The following is a 19,300-nucleotide window of genomic DNA, read 5'->3' on the forward strand; positions in this document are numbered from 1 at the left end:
TTGTCAATATAATCTCTCTACGGAATGTTAGGTGTAGTGGAATTGGTTTTTATTCTTGAACTGTTGGGGGCCTCCTAGTTCATACGGCATTGCGGCTTCATTGGCAACAAATAATGCAAATGACATAGCAATGGGACATTTCCAAAAAACAAAAATACTGTAAATTGACTGTTACGTATATATTGACGTTTACATATTGTTAATCAACGTATCTTATAAAGGATTATGTCATCTAGTGTAAAAGGAATATGACCTTTCTGTCATGACAGTAGCTGCTTAAATAGTATTTTCTCTTTGGACCATATTTTACAGCCAAAATGTCGTGTTATTTTCAATAATGTTACCAACCCAGTGCGCCTAAGTCCGTAATATAGGGAGGTGCAAATAATTTGTCAAGATGGGTACAATTTTAGGCAAGGTTTCTATGTTTCGATTTTATTAGACACGATAAGAGCAGGTATTTCTACATAAATATTTGATATGTTTAGAATTATATGATAAAATGTAGGCAAAAGTGGTGAAAAAGGCAGACACCAACCCGTACAATAGATATAAGATAGTTCAATAAGAAATAATTTCAGAATTGCTGTGATAAAAGGATTTTCCACTGATTTCGTAATGGAACGTTATATTGCAAAACATGACATGATAAAGAAGAAAATCAATTTTAAAATAAGAAAATAACATTGCATATACTTATTTGGTAGAATTCAGTAACTCCCAATAAATGTGTGTTGTTTGAAATACAATTTAAAAATGAACAGCTGTTTCATTAAAAATTATTATTCACATGGCCAAAATATAAACAACTCTGTAGAGGGATCTTTAAAGGCTTTTGGGGCAGAGTCCTGAGGGACTTTGCTTAGTTTTTCTTTTGATAACTCATCTACAGACCAAGACCTTTCTTTGGACACCTCTACCAAGTTTCTACGCCCAGCCGTTCTCTCAAATTAGTGGGGACAAAGTTTCCAATTAAATATTTAGATTCCCCCATGTTAATCTTATGGGAGAAACTCCAACTTTGATGGCCTGTGGGGCAAAGCCCGACGATTTTTATTACAGGAATTTGTGAAAGGGGGCGTCTACACAAAAAATACTTTATTTTGACACGTGGTTTGTAAAAATCCGTCCATTATTAACGGAGGAGTAGTGTTTCGTAGAAATCGCCTTCACGTATTATATATAAGGATAAATGTACTGTTAAGATATATGGCTTATTTGATACAGTGTTAAAAGTTTTATCCTCTTTTTTTATTAAAAACAGTTTGTCCTGGCACCATATATAAAGACAAAGGAAGTCCTATTTATGTTTTAAAGTGTCAAAGGGATTGTAAAGTGTGAATAAAATCTTCAGAGTGCCTATGACAGCCTTCTAGGATCCAAGTTGCCAGAGGAGACAGTTTTAGTTAAGTTGCAGCCCTCATTGTTGCCGGGACGATTGAAACTGTACCAGAGGTGAAGTCATGCACATTGCCAATGCCTGATTGGCTGATCATGTCTTTCAGTCACTTTGAGCAAGACAGAGATCATCATGAGTACAAAGAAGCGGATTGACAGCATCGTCCCACTAAAAGTTGGAAACTAAGTAGGCCAACTAGTAGCCAACTAAGTAGGAACAACTGAGTTCCTCGATGTCATGGTAGACAACAAGACGTAAAACTGGAGCGATCACTGATCAGAAGTTTTGTACAGCAGACAAGGAAAGTTACAGGTCTTAGTAAGCTTATGGCCAATACCGGAGCGGGAGGTCCGGCCGTCCAGCAAAGACTCTTGATCCCTGCAGTCCAGTACGTGCTCCTTCACAGCTGTGAGGTGTGGATAGACACATTGAGGCTTGCAAGAGAGCAGCGTCAGATGGCACTCGGGGTCGTACACCAAGACACCTTTTTTATATGAATTGAATATTTTTATCTTATTTTTCATACATAAATAATTTGTTTGTCATACTTTATTAGCCCACTAAAAGCTTCAAAGGCTTGGTTTGAATTTCTCTTTACATCACTTTCCGTCACCTTATTTCTATCAATTACACACTACCTAGGTACAACAAGATTTCAATATTTTCAAATTGTTCAATCTCAAGCATAGTTTTATCTCTATCCTCATCATTGTTTAGCTTTGTACTTTGATTTTCTCTTTTTTTCTAAGTCCTTTCTTCAGGTGTTCTTGCCTCAGTTTTTGTGATTTTTGTCTATTGCTGTAGGTATAGTTGCAGCCTTGTTGCATCATCTACATACTCCAAGTCTTCCATCTGCTATAAAACCTTCCAAGTGATTCTCCTTCCTTTTGTGCTTTTTTGTGCTTTTTTGTGCCTTTTGTTTTCATTTTATGATCAATTAATTATAATAAAGAAATATAATGTGCCTGACAATTAGAATCCCTGTTTTACCCAGTGTTATGTTAAAACCCTTCTGATGTTTCACCTTCCTGTATGATTTTCATTTTAAGTCATTTAGCACACTTATGATTCTGGTCAAGCAGTTCTCCAGTATCCCATACTTTCTAATTTCTACAGATTGCAAATTATCAAAGGCATTCTCAAAAATCTATGAAAAGCATGTGAACACTGTTTCATTCAATCAATTGACTGTTCTGTAACTAATAAGCTTGTTAAGTGTGTATTAAGTGTTGGTTAACGCTACCATTGACTAATTCTCTTGTCTGTGGCGCTACTTTGCTGTTCTCTCATAAACAGTGTGAATTTTTTTGAATACCCTATCATTTGACTCTTTTAATTTTCACTGATTTACTTTACACAAAATCTTACCTTCTGTACTTAAAAGAGATTCCTCACTAGTTACCACATAATAAACCTCTCACCAGTCCTTCAGTATTCTTTCTTTTCTTCTTCTTCAGATTTTAAATGTTAATTTTATCTGTGATTGGCAAGCTATTCCTGAACAGTTCTGCTAGGATTTCTTCTATTTTTCCTGACTTATGATTCTTCATTTCTGTAATAACTGTCTTTGTTACTTGTTCTTAAACTCTTCCACTACATTCAAGTCACATAACGAATCTTTTATCAGTTCCATCATATTTTTTTTCATGGTAACTTTCCATCCTGATATCTAACAGGTTTGTTCCTCCTTTTTGGAACTGCCCAGCCATCCTTAGAGTGGGTTCATACTCTAGTTTCATGTCATATTTTGTCTTGCAGCTTCTTCTTCTTTTTTTCATGAAGTCTTCTTTCATAGTCTCTTTTATCTCTTCTCACGCTCCTTTTCACTTCTCTATTTTTAAGCCCAAAACTGGAAGCTGTTAAAATGCTACACCAGGGCAGGGTATGGGTCATTTTACAGGTAGATACTGTATTGCACCGTTCTTTAAGAGGTATTCCATCACATACCTCAGCAAAGAGCTTGCATTTTACTTATTTAACTGGATTTTTTAAGTACTGTTATAAAATGTCCAATTTATGAAAGTCTGTTAACCTTGCAGTAATTTGGTCATAAGAGGATAAGGTGATCATTGAAATTGGTTTTTCAAAATAGGCTCTAACTGACAGTTACAATACATTAAAATAATTCTGTAAAATACAAGCCTCAGGAGTTCCCGCAAGAATGTAGCACTCTTTCAAGTGATGTAAATTCTTTGTACCACCCTGGAGTAGGGACTCTATGTGTTTGTGTTTATTAAGGGTTTGTAATCTTTCTCTTGATCGGACTAATATATTCAGCAAAAGTAGATTTTAAGGTCATCCATATTCCCTCATTAAAGCAATCTTCGACATGAAGTAGACGTTTTTGTGAACTCAGGAGACAGCAAAGGATGCAGTCTATTGACTGTTATATTCAATCATATGTGTTGAAATAAGAACCAGAGTTAATATTAGCCTTTGCAAATAATCAATTATCAATCAATAAATCAATAATATCAGCGAACAAATGTTTCCACGCATGTTTCCAAGATCACTTGTAAATCGGTTTCATCCATAACTCTCTGTCCCACAAAAGAAATTCAAGTTATAGAAAACAATGATATATGCCCAGCTCTCCTTTATGGATCAGAAACTTGGAAAATTAGTTTAAAAAGATTAAAAGAAAATTTACAACTACACCACTGTATGTTATGTAACATAGTATTTGAAAATAAAGTACCGGTACTGTGGAAAATCTATGGACATATAACAAACTATGGACATATGGAGATGGTGAGCACAAGGGGATTGGAGAAAATAAATGTCAAATGATCAGATTGGCAGGGCAATGTTGACTGAAAAGTATTAAAAACAAAACCTTGATGGAAGACTAATCCTAGGAAGATCTAAGCCGAGATGGTGGATATGGTGAATATGGAGAGAACTGGTCACTGGAGCAGTGGATGAAGATGAAGAGGACCAGAGATAACATAGCGGAGATTTGTTTGTGCCGCTAAATATCATCTCCATTATAAATTACCACCGGGGTAGGTAACTTTGTTAGAAATTGTTGTAATGATAACAAAGAAGCACCTCTAGCTGCTATAACTATAAGTATATTATTATAAACTACCTACCTTTATTTTTATCTTCAAAAGTTTGTAATTAGGCCTACCTTAGATTGAAGCTTAACATTTTGAACGTTTTCAAACGTCCAATCAATAAAATATATAACACATTTATTACTTTACAATATTAATTAATAGGCCTACTGTTTTTTAGTGTGTGGTTGTTTATTAACAACAAATTGTGTAAGTATTCACAAAAATCGCGGATAAGTAGCAAAATAAATCAGATCTATTTAAATAGTCCAATAATGGGTGCCCAAGATTCAAGAAAGGGGTAAGGGGGCTATATCTGCTAAGAAATAAACTAAATTTAGAATTTTACTAAGCTTTGAAAGGTTTAACACAGTTGAATGCTGGAAAAATAATTTGTGAATAGTCATAATTAAAGTATATAACTTAATCAGTGGTGTAGTTGGGTAGGAACTAGTGGGAATGGTGTTCCCAATCTGCTGTTTCAAAAGAACCTATATCCTTGGTAAGCAACCTGTATGTTCTGTGAAAATGGTGAGGTACCGTACCAAGTACCAACTCTGGAAAATTTACAACTACACCACTGTATGTAATGTATTACACAGTCATAAAAAGAGTTAAAGTAATAGGAAACTCCAAAGACGGTTCATAGGGGGGGGGGGACTACAGAGGCTAACGCCCCCATTGGACCCTATAAAAATGAATCTAAACTTATATTTCATTCTAGAAACATAACGGAGCTTTTTTATACAGTTTTAGACATTAAAAACAAATTTAGAAAATCATCAAACGGCTTAAAAATTGTTGGGAGTAGAGCCCCTGGACCACTGGACCCCCATTTTTTTCTACACCCCCAAACCCTCCCTCCATGGTCGCCCCCCCTTAACAAGGCCCTTTAACCACCACCGGGAACCTCAATATATAATTAGTATTTTTTATAAGGCTCTCTATTAGACAAGTAGTTACTGTATTTTTTCAAGTTGACAAAACTACTAAAAACAATGTTATAAATTTAGCTAGTGAATGAGGGGCTCTGGTGGCTGTACGGTGTTAGTTGAGAGCTTCGCCGCCAGATCGCAGTGAGGGAACACCAGACCACGCTACCGCCAGCTGGGAACAGTGACAATCAGTGAGAGAACCAGTAACCAGTTGCTGTGAGACCTCCAACCGCGTAAGGCGTAGTCGTAGTGCAGTGAACGTCGCAACTAGTTGTCGGCATATCGAACCCATTATTGGATTAATCTGGATAATTTGATCAAGGTAAGCTTTGAACACTTTCAAGACAGGACTTGTTTATGTTTAATACTACCCCTTGCTGTTTTAATATTTTTAATTAAACAGCTGTCTTTGGCTTCTAATAACTACGTAAACAGGCACGATAAGTTGATGTTATTGTGACAATATAATACTTTATGTTTATAAAATCCCGACCGGCATTCAGTGTGGTTTGGTCTGTTGTTTGCCAACGCCGCACTGGTGCACCGTGCACCCTCATAGTTTAGTCCACCCCATACTCTTCAATCAAGCCATTCAACAGCGCCAAGGGGGGGAAGGGGTAGTAAGTGGTCGTATTACACCGTTTAACCGTTGTTACTATAAATTAACAACACAGTACTATTTTGTCATGTACTGTAATAAATAGACCACATGGGTTGATTTGGTCTAATCTACTGGACATTTTTATGATGCTTTGTTTAAACAGTTTAGATGAAAGCAAACCTGAGTCATTTATTATGGGAAATTGGTACTATTTTGAGAAATAATCATCATCAGGAGAGAAACTTAAGTTGTTTTGTCCTTGTTATTTGACAGACATTCCTTCCCGGGTATTCCTTGTAAAAATAGCTAAAAACAATACCGGTAATGATGATAAAAATTCACTGTGTAGGTAATGTTTGTCAAACTTTCGTGTTGGAAAACAATAATACTAACTAGGCTACATAATTTTAAGTACCGGTAGTCAATTTTAGTTAGGCTACCTATTTTATTTACACAGGTAAATAAATATAGCCTAAGCCAAAATATTGAATACCTTGGCAAAAAATGAGGTAAACTTACACTGTTTAGTTTGGTACCCTACTTTTAGTTGCAAGAAAATTATTATTGTAATGTACATTTTTGCACAAAAACAGGATGGATTATAATGCCACTTATTGTCATAAAACATTTCAGCATTAATAAATTTTACATGTAGCCTAACCTAATTGTAATTTATTATATTATGTAAAATAACAAGATTCACACCAGCCCCATAACTCTTAAATAAATTTTAAATAAACTGAAACATAGCTCGAGAGAGAGAGTTATAATTTATTGGTGGCTAGTAAGATACATAGTCAAACGTTGCTACAAAATCAATAATAATTGCTCTTTAATGAATTAAATTATATCGCTGTATTGAACTTGTTTGTCTTATGACACAATAATAATGTCAAAGTAATTGAAATAAAACTGTAAGAAACTATAAACATTTTAAAAATCAATTTTTTACATAATAAACCTGCAGCGCTGATGAGCTAGCAATGCCAAGGTTTAGGTAGCCTATACTGTTACGTTACTGGGCACGTTACGTCAGCAGTGACCAACGACCAGCGTCGGACACCTTTTGTGTCTCATGACTGTACCTGCAGCCCTGCTGAGCTAGCAAGGCCAAGGTTTAGGCATAAAGTGCTACGCCAGGACAAGGCACGTTGCGTCAGCAGTGGCCAACGACCAGCGTCGGACACCTTTTGTGTCTCATGACTGTACCTGCAGCCCTGCTGAGCTAGCAAGGCCAAGGTTTAGGCATAAAGTGCTACGCCAGGACTAGGCACGTTGCGTCAGCAGTGGCCAACGACCAGCGTCAGACACCTGTTGTGTCTCATGACTGTACCTGCAGCCCTGCTGAGCTAGCAAGGCCAAGGTTTAGGCATAAAGTGCTACGCCAGGACTAGGCACGTTGCGTCAGCAGTGGCCAACGACCAGCGTCGGACACCTTTTGTGTCTCATGACTGTACCTGCAGCCCTGCTGAGCTAGCAAGGCCAAGGTTTAGGCATAAAGTGCTACGCCAGGACTAGGCACGTTGCGTCAGCAGTGGCCAACGACCAGCGTCGGACACCTTTTGTGTCTCATGACTGTACCTGCAGCCCTGCTGAGCTAGCAAGGCCAAGGTTTAGGCATAAAGTGCTACGCCAGGACTAGGCACGTTGCGTCAGCAGTGGCCAACGACCAGCGTCGGACACCTTTTGTGTCTCATGACTGTACCTGCAGCCCTGCTGAGCTAGCAAGGCCAAGGTTTAGGCATAAAGTGCTACGCCAGGACTAGGCACGTTGCGTCAGCAGTGGCCAACGACCAGCGTCGGACACCTTTTGTGTCTCATGACTGTACCTGCAGCCCTGCTGAGCTAGCAAGGCCAAGGTTTAGGCATAAAGTGCTACGCCAGGACTAGGCACGTTGCGTCAGCAGTGGCCAACGACCAGCGTCAGACACCTGTTGTGTCTCATGACTGTACCTGCAGCCCTGCTGAGCTAGCAAGGCCAAGGTTTAGGCATAAAGTGCTACGCCAGGACTAGGCACGTTGCGTCAGCAGTGGCCAACGACCAGCGTCGGACACCTTTTGTGTCTCATGACTGTACCTGCAGCCCTGCTGAGCTAGCAAGGCCAAGGTTTAGTTGTATTTGAATAGAAGAGCTCATATGATGTAATTTAATGTTAAATTTGCACACTAGAATAATAATTAGTAGGCCTACTGTAGTATTTTTGTTTTGTTTTCGGCAAAAGCCATTCCATAGTACAGTCATAAAATGTTTGACAGTAACGAAAGTCGTAAGATCTAAAAATGAGTGAAACTTTCAGTTCCTAACATTAAATCATTACATTTTTTTAACTGGATCAAAGTTGCTTGCAATAATTCCAAGTTTATCGTTTTGGTATTTGAGAGTTCGATGGGAAAACTGGTTCAGTGTTTCGAACAGGAGAAAGTTTAGCAAGCTTATGTCTAGCTTGATAAATTCTAAAAGCGACCCTTATACGCTCGTAAATAATTGTTACGGCCACAGTTAAAAATCGTAAAAAATGTCGTTATTGACGAAATAACGGTATTGTTAGTAAAAAAAGGGCACGGGGTCTGCGGCCGCGGTGGTGGTGTCGGGTGAAGCGGCTTTACTTTTGTTTGGTGTCAAGAGCCAGAACCGGTTCCCCAGATGTCTGCCGTGATCGTGGACTACTTGCTGCTTGCTGCTTCTCCATTCCATAAACGTACCCAACTTTCCTGACGATTCTCGGAATTGCCTTTTTAGGTCTATTCGTTTCTCTCTATGCCATGAATAGCTTATTTTACTTGAACATACTTTACGCAAATTTTCATAGAACTTGAACATGTATTTCTAGTCGTATTGGGATATTAAGCTTAAATCTTCGTGACACTACTAACAAAATAAGAAAACTGTACAGCCCGCTCACTTTATCTCCTCTGAAAAATCTCGTTTGATTAAAATAATCTTTGCTTGCATGAATTCAAAGAAAATGTTCATTGACTCTGGGTTATATTATCTATGCTCTGATACAGTGCCATGTAGTATTTCACCGTGCAAGCATAAAAACTGTTCCAAATGTTTTGCGACGGACACAGTCGAATCGACAGAGACAGAAATTCCAAGCGGTGAGAAAATTACCGCACCAGAGAAAGTAAACGGGTGGCAAGCTACCAACAGAGAAAGCCGTAATTGAATCAGCACCGATTTTTTTTACTATAGTCAGGTGTCCATCACGAGAATACCGCATACGACATTCCAGTGGTAGTAATCCTATTACCAAGAGATCGCCATTCACCAGTCAGGCGACGCTCCACAACCTCACGTCCAGCGCGTCCACTCGCTTCTCACGATGGTTCTAATTATCGTTGTCAGCAATTAAGCCTATCCCATCCCATCCCCATCCGTGGGAATCCTCGTCTTTCTCGTCCTTATGTACCTTAACTGTTAGGTACCTTCTTTCAAAACACGATAATAGTCAACCAACAATCATAAAAGAGATCGATAAAAAAATAATATGCAGCCTTTTACTTGTGTAATAATTTTAGTTAAGTATGTGCGTTAAACGAGAACCTTGATATTATCTTGAATAGTTCAGTAGTGTACATTTTGTCTAAATCAACCTCTTGTAGGGTTGTAGCCTGATACAGTAGCTTCCTCTTAGCTTTAATATAAGTGAATATGCTCGTACATTTCATATTCTGTTGTATACAATAGTATTTTTCCTTTAGTTTGTCAATACTTATTTTTAAAATGTACCTAAAAGAGACCTAATCGTCTGTTACTTAATTTATCTAGACTCCCTTAATTACAAAGTAGCCATAACTTACTTATTGTAGAATGTAACGTAACCTACGATCTGGTAACCGTTGTACAGCGGTGGAGGGGGGGGGGGGCTAGAACAGTAGGTCACCTGTCAGTCACAGAGGTCTGTCTAGTGCTAGTGTCTAGTCGTCATTCCTCATCTCGCCATGGGGTGACATAACTGGCTACGAACCACTTACCTCTGGCTCTGGTATACTTCTTAAATATTTGTATTCAGTACTTGCAGTCAAAATAACAACTCATGTCTTAACAGGTGTGCATCTTCCAGAACTAACCACACAGCCATAATAATGCCAATTAACTATCATAAGTTGTCATTACGTATATGCATTGACTATATATACCTACATATAATCAATGGTATAGGATATGAGTTTTAAAGATACAGTTTTAAAGTGTGGCCTTCCCATTCAAAAATTTTAAAATAGTTGTTGTTTAGAATATTGTAATTAAATGTCAACGCTAGAATCTTTCTTTGTCTAGTGCAGAAACGAGAAACGACATGCCATTTAGTTTATCCAGCTTCAGGAAAGCCAATGGATCAAACAGTACCACAGTCGAAAGTGAATAGAAGATAAGACTGAAAATTGTAGATGGATTAATAAGAACGGAAGAAGTTAAGGAATGTAACCGGACGATAGGATGGCTTGAGGCTTGGGAACCGGTCTTCGGGCCGGGGCCGGGGGCGTTGTCAGTTGGACAGGCAACGAGGCAACAACCCAGCCAACCACATCGGGGTACTCCAGCTGGTATGCGGCCTCATACCTACTGTATAATATAGACATGCACCTATTGTCTCGACGCATATTATAGAATGATGCTGTATAATGTGTTAACATCAATCAACCAATCCTAACCAACTAAATAATTAATTAAAGCCCAAGTGTTGGAATGTCAACCTCCCCCGTGTAAGAATATGTTAGTCGACTCAAGAATCCGCGTCCAATAGAGAAACTTATAAATTTCCAATTTTGAAGCGGTTATTTTGATTGGGGACATTGGTCTTGTTACCGTCGTAACAAAAATATTTATCGTCGGAATTATCAACGAGGCTCACGAGTGGTCGTTGGAAGTTCTGCTGATCAGTTTGGCAGAAGTCATCACTGTTTATAATTGAATCACTCGCTTCGAATTTGTCTTTGATTTAAAGCTTGATTTAAATCTTTAAATCTTTAATTGTCAAAGCTTTGTTTGGCCAACCCACTACGACTTGGAACATGATACTGGGAAAATATTTGTTGGATTTGTATGTAAGCTTAAATGTCAAGAAGGAAGTTCAGAGTGCACAATACATGAATGCGTGGCCGACAAAAGCGAAAGCTTAGCTAATGTTCAAATGCCAATTTGACGACTGTATGATTTGCAATAAGTGAAACCATAGCAATAATTAACTCTTGTGTCTGTACTGATGTGCCTCTGTATTGCAGGTCTACGCCATATCATTGACTACCGTATGCTATGTAAAGCCCCTCGAAAAAGCATTGTGTCTTCTTAATTAAACACTCTTGCAACGAAAATCACCTTGCTAGCTCACCAGTGCTGCAGGTACAGTCATGAGACACAACAGGTGTCTAACGCTGGTCGTTGGTCACTGCTGCGCAACCGTGCCCCCAGTCCTGGCGTAGCACTATATACCTAAACCTTGGCCTTGCTAGCTCATCAGCGCTGCAGGTAAAGTCATGAGACACAACAGGTGTCTGACGCTGGTCACTGCTGCGCAACCGTGCCCAGTCCTGGCGTAGCACTATATACCTAAACCTTGGCCTTACTAGCTCAGCAGTGCTGCAGGTACAGTCATGAGACACAAAAGGTGTCCAACGCTGGTCGTTGGTCACTGCTGCGCAACCGTGCCCAGTCCTGGCGTAGCACTATATACCTAAACCTTGGCCTTGCTAGCTCACCAGTGCTGCAGGTAAAGTCATGAGACACAACAGGTGTCTGACGCTGGTCGTTGGTCACTGCTGCGCAACCGTGCCCAGTCCTGGCGTAGCACTATATACCTAAACCTTGGCCTTGCTAGCTCAGCAGTGCTGCAGGTACAGTCATGAGACACAACAGGTGTCTGACGCTGGTCGTTGGCCACTGCTGCGCAACCGTGCCCCCAGTCCTGGCGTAGCACAAAAAAACCTAAACCTTGGCCTTGCTAGCTCACCAGTGCTGCAGGTACAGTCATGAGACACAACAGGTGTCTGACGCTGGTCGTTGGTCACTGCTGCGCAACCGTGCCCAGTCCTGGCGTAGCACTATATACCTAAACCTTGGCCTTGCTAGCTCACCAGTGCTGCAGGTACAGTCATGAGACACAACAGGTGTCTGACGCTGGTCATTGCTGCGCAACCGTGCCCCCAGTCCTGGCGTAGCACTATATACCTAAACCTTGGCCTTGCTAGCTCACCAGTGCTGCAGGTAAAGTCATGAGACACAACAGGTGTCTGACGCTGGTCATTGCTGCGCAACCGTGCCCCCAGTCCTGGCGTAGCACTATATACCTAAACCTTGGCCTTGCTAGCTCACCAGTGCTGCAGGTAAAGTCATGAGACACAACAGGTGTCTGACGCTGGTCATTGCTGCGCAACCGTGCCCAGTCCTGGCGTAGCACTATATACCTAAACCTTGGCCTTGCTAGCTCACCAGTGCTGCAGGTACAGTCATGAGACACAACAGGTGTCTGACGCTGGTCATTGCTGCGCAACCGTGCCCCCAGTCCTGGCGTAGCACTATATACCTAAACCTTGGCCTTGCTAGCTCACCAGTGCTGCAGGTAAAGTCATGAGACACAAAAGGTGTCCGACGCTGGTCGTTGGTCACTGCTGCGCAACCGTGCCCAGTCCTGGCGTAGCACTATATACCTAAACCTTGGCCTTGCTAGCTCAGCAGTGCTGCAGGTACAGTCATGAGACACAACAGGTGTCCGACGCTGGTCGTTGGTCACTGCTGCGCAACCGTGCCCAGTCCTGGCGTAGCACTATATACCTAAACCTTGGCCTTGCTAGCTCAGCAGTGCTGCAGGTACAGTCATGAGTCACTTAGCGTGTTCATAAATTCGGGAGATATTTTTTGAGAATTTTGTAAATTGGCTAAATATTCCATAAACCGTGGTTTGGTGTCTTTATGTTTAAAAATTTAAATATTCAGGATATTAACAAATTTATCATTATAAATTGCGACATTAGCATTGTATGGTAAGAAAGAACTTACTTATTGTCCTTTGCCTTGGATAACTATCTCACACCACCGATTTAACATGAAATGTGCCTATATGTTAAGTGAGGTACTTAACATAGGCCGGGGAAGTGTAAGTGCAGGACGACAGCTTGTGCGGAGGCGGCGCGGCGATGCGGTCACTGAAGCTGATACTGTATTGGCATTGCGGTATTGCTTGTTTTCTTTATTTTGTTCAATCGGGAGCAAGGTCCGGGCAAACCCTAAACGAAAAGTGTGTTTGTTTTATGATTATGACCACCTAACTAAATTAATTGTATCAATCTTTCAGGAACCAAATGTTCCTACACATGTTTCCTAAACCAAATGAATGCGAATGCATGTGCAGTAACACCATACATAGAATTGTTTACATAAAAATCATTGCGTTTTGTATTTTAAATTAATTTCTGACCGGGAAGCACAGCAATTCGTATATTCATGCAAAAACAAAATGAATTGACTATTAGAGTAATCTTTTTCTGTAAAATACATGTTTATTAAAGGTCAAATACACCCCAACACCAGTAAGTTAGATGACCTCAGATTACATTGTTAGTAGATTGTTGTGGATGACTGGAGGAGGAGGTTTTTACTTGGAGGCAGAAGCCCTCACATTAGCTCCGCACGACTGTTTCTAGGCCAGCAGTAGAAGTAGTGTCTGCTGGAACCGACTTTATCATTGTCCTGATATATACTGATACTCGTACAAATTTGGCAATATTATCCAACTTATAAACAACTTAAAGGGGTTCTTTGTTCATGACGAATCATGAGCTGGTTCTTGGGATGTCATTGGAGGAAGTCAGGTACCTTTTTGAAAACATAAATTCTGACATTAGGCCTATTGTATGAGACTGGAGGAGCTTGTTGTGCACGAGCGTGACACAGTTCTAGCATCTGCCGACACAGATGTGCAGTTCTGTGATCACTACTCGCAGCCTTCAACAATTGACGATTGTCGATCGTTCTAGTCTATAAACTGTTATAATCTTCCCGTCAATCGTTCCATAACATGTACTTACCTTGCTGGCACAGTACAAGTGAAGCGAAGCTGAACAAATGAAGAGTGAAATGTTATTGTTTCGGCCTATTACTGGAAATGCGTTGTTTACACGCTCGTACTCAGGAGTGTTTATATAAATGGAATATTTAATCACGACCGTTGTACTAACGTACAACAGTATTGCTACTACCATTACTTTGTGCGGTTTATGTCCTTTCCAAGGCGTCTCCCCCTGCTCAGAACAGATTAGGTGGTTGACGCCAACAAATTGGCTATTGTATCCTGGAGGGGCGAGTTATTTATGGTGTTCAAAGGACGGTTCAGGTCTAGACGCTGCTGAGACGGCTGACGACAGAAAGGTGATTTATACAAAATACAGTCTGGGACTTGAATCCTCCTACAGTAAACAGTGCTAAAAGAAAGGTTCTATATTCAAAAGAGTTATATTTCATCATAATCCGTTTTCCAGGCAGTTAGTCTTATCAGCAGAAAATTGTGAACCATCAGTCCATAGATTATGAACAAAGTTGTTATAGAAATATGATCTGTCAGCTCGTTTTTTAGTACGATACGTAAATAGGCATTACCGTATAAGAAAATGTATCAAAATTGACTACTGTAACGTAGTTTTAAATTATGTAATTTTTCATTAGAATTAACTCGTATTTGGATCCGTAAGAACGTTGGAAATTTAATTTAATTCACTTAACTAAGTGAATATTGCCTGAATGAAAATAATGTAAATCTGTTTTTACAGTAAATTTAAAAGACTCCGACATTTAATAATATTTCATATAGGTTACATGGTATGTTTATTTTGTCTAGACAGTCTACATTACAGAAAATCTAACTTTTTTCCTATGGTGTTCTTCCTTCGGATTTGTCGTACGTGAACTCAAATTTAGTTTAGCATTCATCCACAACAGAGACAGAAGTGTAAGTTTCTGAAGTATGAGTATATTGTCTTTGGAATGTGACGTTTACTTTATATTATAAAGTTGTTTACTCAGCGGTAGCGGTAGGTGAAGATAGAGGTTTGAGGTTGTCACCGTATACGTAAGCCACGTCAAAGGTGATTAAGGTGGTTAATATCAACTAACACTAATAGAGCGTTATCGATAGCTGTAGCTTGTAGCTTGTAGCTTGCCCTTGATTCTGTTGGTTGTTTCCGCTGCCGGTTCTCCACGCTTCTTCCTGCGACAATGCCGATGATCCAATCAATTATCACAGTTTAATCCGTGATCGACCTCAGTTGTCCTAGTATCCCGGACGTTTGGTTACTTTTGCACATAGACCAGTGTGTGTTTATAGTCAACACAATAATACCACAGAGAAATCTGTGTGGTGATTGTGGTGAGTAATATGATTAGAGAAAACGTGTTGATTCAATATCAAGAGCTTCATAGATCTTATCTAAAATCTCACTGATGGTTCTCACTTTTCAACAAGGGAATGGGATCTTTTTTGCACTCTCTATACCAAGTATCATTAACTACAAACAAGGTATAACATGCCTAGAGCTCGACTTGTTCTATCCATTGGTTTTATTCGGTCAGAGACCTTAAAGTGACAGGAATGTGGTTTCAAACATGAGCCTACTTTCGTACCAATTAGGGAAACTGGTAATTTTCTACACGCCAATGCTCGATTTCGTTTGCTGCGTTTTAGATTTAAATAACATTACAGGCACGATAGTTTATTTTCACGCCTGTGTTTTCCATCTTCTCCTCACGAAAAACTGTATAACTCTGCTGATTCGGAATTCAGGACACCTCTCAGTTCTATATCTCTCTCTCCCTCTCACTCGCTCTAATCTTCATCATCGCCCTTTCTCTTATCTCCGGATCTATACGACCTCTTCACCGGATATGTTAACAACGTATAATGATTGATTATAGACCCCTTCCTGTTTATAGTTCATAAGGACGGCGATATTTCATTTTGGAGATTGAATTGAGGTTTGTCAGGCTAATGCTGTGCCCAGCGTGCACTCGCCTTATATGTAACCACAACACACGGCTACAGCATACCTATAATACTATCCTAGAGATTGATCATCTATTTGGATTTGTCGAACACAATTGAAAAATCCGGTAACGACCGGTAACGGCTGATTGCAATAATGTTTACTAGACTTCTGTGGGATGAGAGGTATACTTCCAGAATCTACGTCAGTCTGCGGTGCAGCCGATTTTGTTCGTAGTATCCCTGATTTATTTCCATTATAATAATTTACGAAAACAACAGTCAGGAATTCTAGGAATATATTAGATGAGTTTGTAGATTGGCAGCTGTCGTATGAGCAATTACCGTTGATGGAAGGCTGTCGACATTTCACTAACGATTGGATACTTCGACACTTGCCTCCCTCACTGATCGATGCGAAGAATCATACTCGCCTACAATATTCCAACAAATTCTGAAATTAAAGAAAAACAAATTAACAAAACAATAGACGTAGTTTTATATCGACGGATAATTCGCGAGGGGATACAGCAGGTTACATCTCTTTAGGGGAGTAGCTTCACCAAACTTAGCAGCTGGGCATGAGTTGAGGATTATAAACACAAGCTCTTTTAAGCTACTATAAAACTGATATAAAGTAACGTAATAACAATAAGGTACAACAATAAGGTAACGTATCAAATTGTTTCACTAAATATCCAATTGTATGCATTTGGTTCAATTAGTTGTGTTAGGCCTAGTTTATACTAGGGTGGTCTGCCGTTACACTTTAGACGCATAAATTATTCAAAGCATTATTATAGCATTACTATACGAAGCATTATTCAAAAATTGTCAATGGCTAAAGCAGCTAACAACCTATAATATGTTCCCTTTCAACAGATTCGCCGTTTGTTTGCCCGATATTATTTAAGTTCTAAAGAATGAAAAATTTATCTGATAGTTAATTTATTTAGTTAAGAATAGGAATAAGAATTGATAAAAGGTTATTAGACATTCGTATTTGACATTTCGTTTAAACGGTCAAGAGCTTCTTTCTTCTTTGCCCAAGATCCGAGTCTGTTAATAATTGACATCAATCGGTCTAGTGAAAACGGTGGATCCAGAAGGAGGCCTTCAAATGTCTTAACTCTTGATAGGCCTACGTAGGACAAACCTAAGCCATGATTCTGAATATCCAATGTCCACAACAGCTTCGTCCACAGTTATCAGGACTTTCTTGGTTTTCACGTACACACGGTACTCTCATGTGAACGTGAACAAAATCATTGACTGGTAGTTGGTGTAGCGCTTCACCACTAATGGTTATGTCAAAATAGAATGGGTTATTTGCCTTCAGCCAAATAAGTGTTTGCTGCAGTTTTTCACGTCGAACTTTGAAATCGATATGGTCAAAGACGCCTTGACGTTGGACAATGATGACTTTTAAGTTTTCGGGCAGTGTAGGTAAGACAGACGCTATCAATATCTTGCTCAACATTAATGATGTTACCTTTGTAGTGAAACTGGCCATCCTGACCATTTGCTTGTACTTTGTAAATGCGCATAGCGGGATGCAATCAACATTTTGTTCTACAATCGTCAGGTCAGTTAATTTGTTCGGGACACTTGACACATCCATTATTTAACGCCGTGAATTTAGTTGCATTTGAACGACAACGCGAACAAATCGGTGATTGGTTTGAAGCTGTTAGTTGTTGGCGGTGACAGTTAGTGCAAGTGTAAAATTTTAGTGCATCTAATTCATGTTGGAATTGATTAGCTAACTGCATATCATTATCAGCTGCTTCCGCCACTGCTCATCTGGTTCTTCTTGTTCACGACGCCACTCTCTTACAATATTTGCATTATTGGTGCGACGACCAATATTACGACGTGGCCTCTGAGGCATGCTCAAAACAAATATATATCAAAACTGTTACTTCCATTGATAAACTGTCCAGTTACATTCCAACTTTAACCTAGGATGAAAGTAAACATTGAAATGTGAACAAAACAGTTACAAACAAATATCTTATTTAAATGAAACGAGATAAACCCATATGTCATAAACCCAATATAATTTTTCTTTTAACTTACATTAATAACAAGCAAAATTGCGTGACCCGTAAAATAAAATCCAGAAGGAAATTTGCAAATATTTTTTACCAAAACATTGTGCTCACTATTCTTTAGCTGTTGGCCAAATTTCATATCAATTGGTCAAGCCATTACATTCTGATGCTCTTACAAAGAAGTTACAAAGTGAGGGAAAGTGAGCTTCGCTCAATATTATTATAGCTCTGACGAATGTAAAAATGTCAGTTATATAAATGTTAAACATACCGTAACATAAAAAGAAACATGTTTACAACCTACTGACATTTCTGATCATCGCAGCTTCTAGTTGGTTTATAATATTTGTAGTATCACGTGTGACTCGTGTGAGCATTTACATCTTTCTCCCGTATGAAAGCGTGGACAATATTGTAAGCCCTTTGAGGTGACAAAAGAACAGTTTTAAAGAGTCTATGTAGAACCTTTTCAAAAATTTCGAGAGTACAATGTTGAATGTTGTACAATCATACTATTCGTCAATTGTGAACAAAATGGGAATTCGTGTGTTGCTGACAGACAGAAAACACGCTAAATAACTGGTAGTTTTGGCTTATCTATTGTGTAAAATGCAAAACCCAAATATTCCATAAACCAAAGCAAATGCGCATCAAAAGCTCTTAATTTTCTTGATACTGTATCTATATTTGCTTTATTATGCTTGCATTTTATACAATGGCAGTGCTTAAACGAATCCAACAAGTTAAAGGATATCGCGAATTTCACCAATGTTTTCTTTTCCCCATTATCGTGTAGCCTGCTGGTTGGTCGCCACGTTAACCCTGTTAGAGGTGATTATCTAAATGAGTTTCCTCGAACAAACGCACAGTCCTGTTACGACACATCACTACCAACCACACACACAACTTGCTAAAATCAGCCAGAATCCCCTTTCCTGGCGATTCAGTTTAAAACATCTCTTTCACTATATTTCCCATTACATAAGTCTTAAATGACTGGACTGAGAAATTCAAGTCTAATTTTCAAACGCTTTTAGTGAAGTATCACTAGCATCTGGTTCGTTTATTGAACCAATAGCATTACTTCAAAACTGTCCAGGGTTATCGTAACGCAGTGAGCAGTATTGAAACGAATTTTTAAATTGCGTGTATATGAGTCTCTTTTTTCCCAAAACCTTATAAAAATGAAACTGAGTCATAACGGGAAATTGGGTTTTGATATTAATTAAACTGAGACACCCCTCGTTCGTGGGATGTGATACATATTACGTTTGGTGAAAT

At 39.2% G+C, this 19,300-nt stretch overlaps 1 protein-coding gene across 1 annotated transcript in view; it reads left to right on the top strand.

The window, feature by feature from the left end:
• The first annotated feature begins 5,608 nt into the window (after positions 1-5,608).
• LOC128983456 (uncharacterized) overlaps positions 5,609-19,300 on the top strand; it is a 67,929-nt gene continuing 54,237 nt past the window's right edge. Inside the window, exon 1 of the mRNA XM_054402755.1 lies at positions 5,609-5,715. The gene's annotated coding sequence lies outside the window, so the exon portion shown is untranslated. The remainder of the gene's footprint in view (positions 5,716-19,300) is intronic.

The sequence above is a fragment of the Macrosteles quadrilineatus genome, unplaced genomic scaffold (assembly GCF_028750875.1).
Source record: "Macrosteles quadrilineatus isolate MER2022 unplaced genomic scaffold, UCM_ALF_1.0 Scaffold_1__1_contigs__length_201487025, whole genome shotgun sequence".
Taxonomy (NCBI): Eukaryota; Metazoa; Arthropoda; class Insecta; order Hemiptera; family Cicadellidae; genus Macrosteles; species Macrosteles quadrilineatus.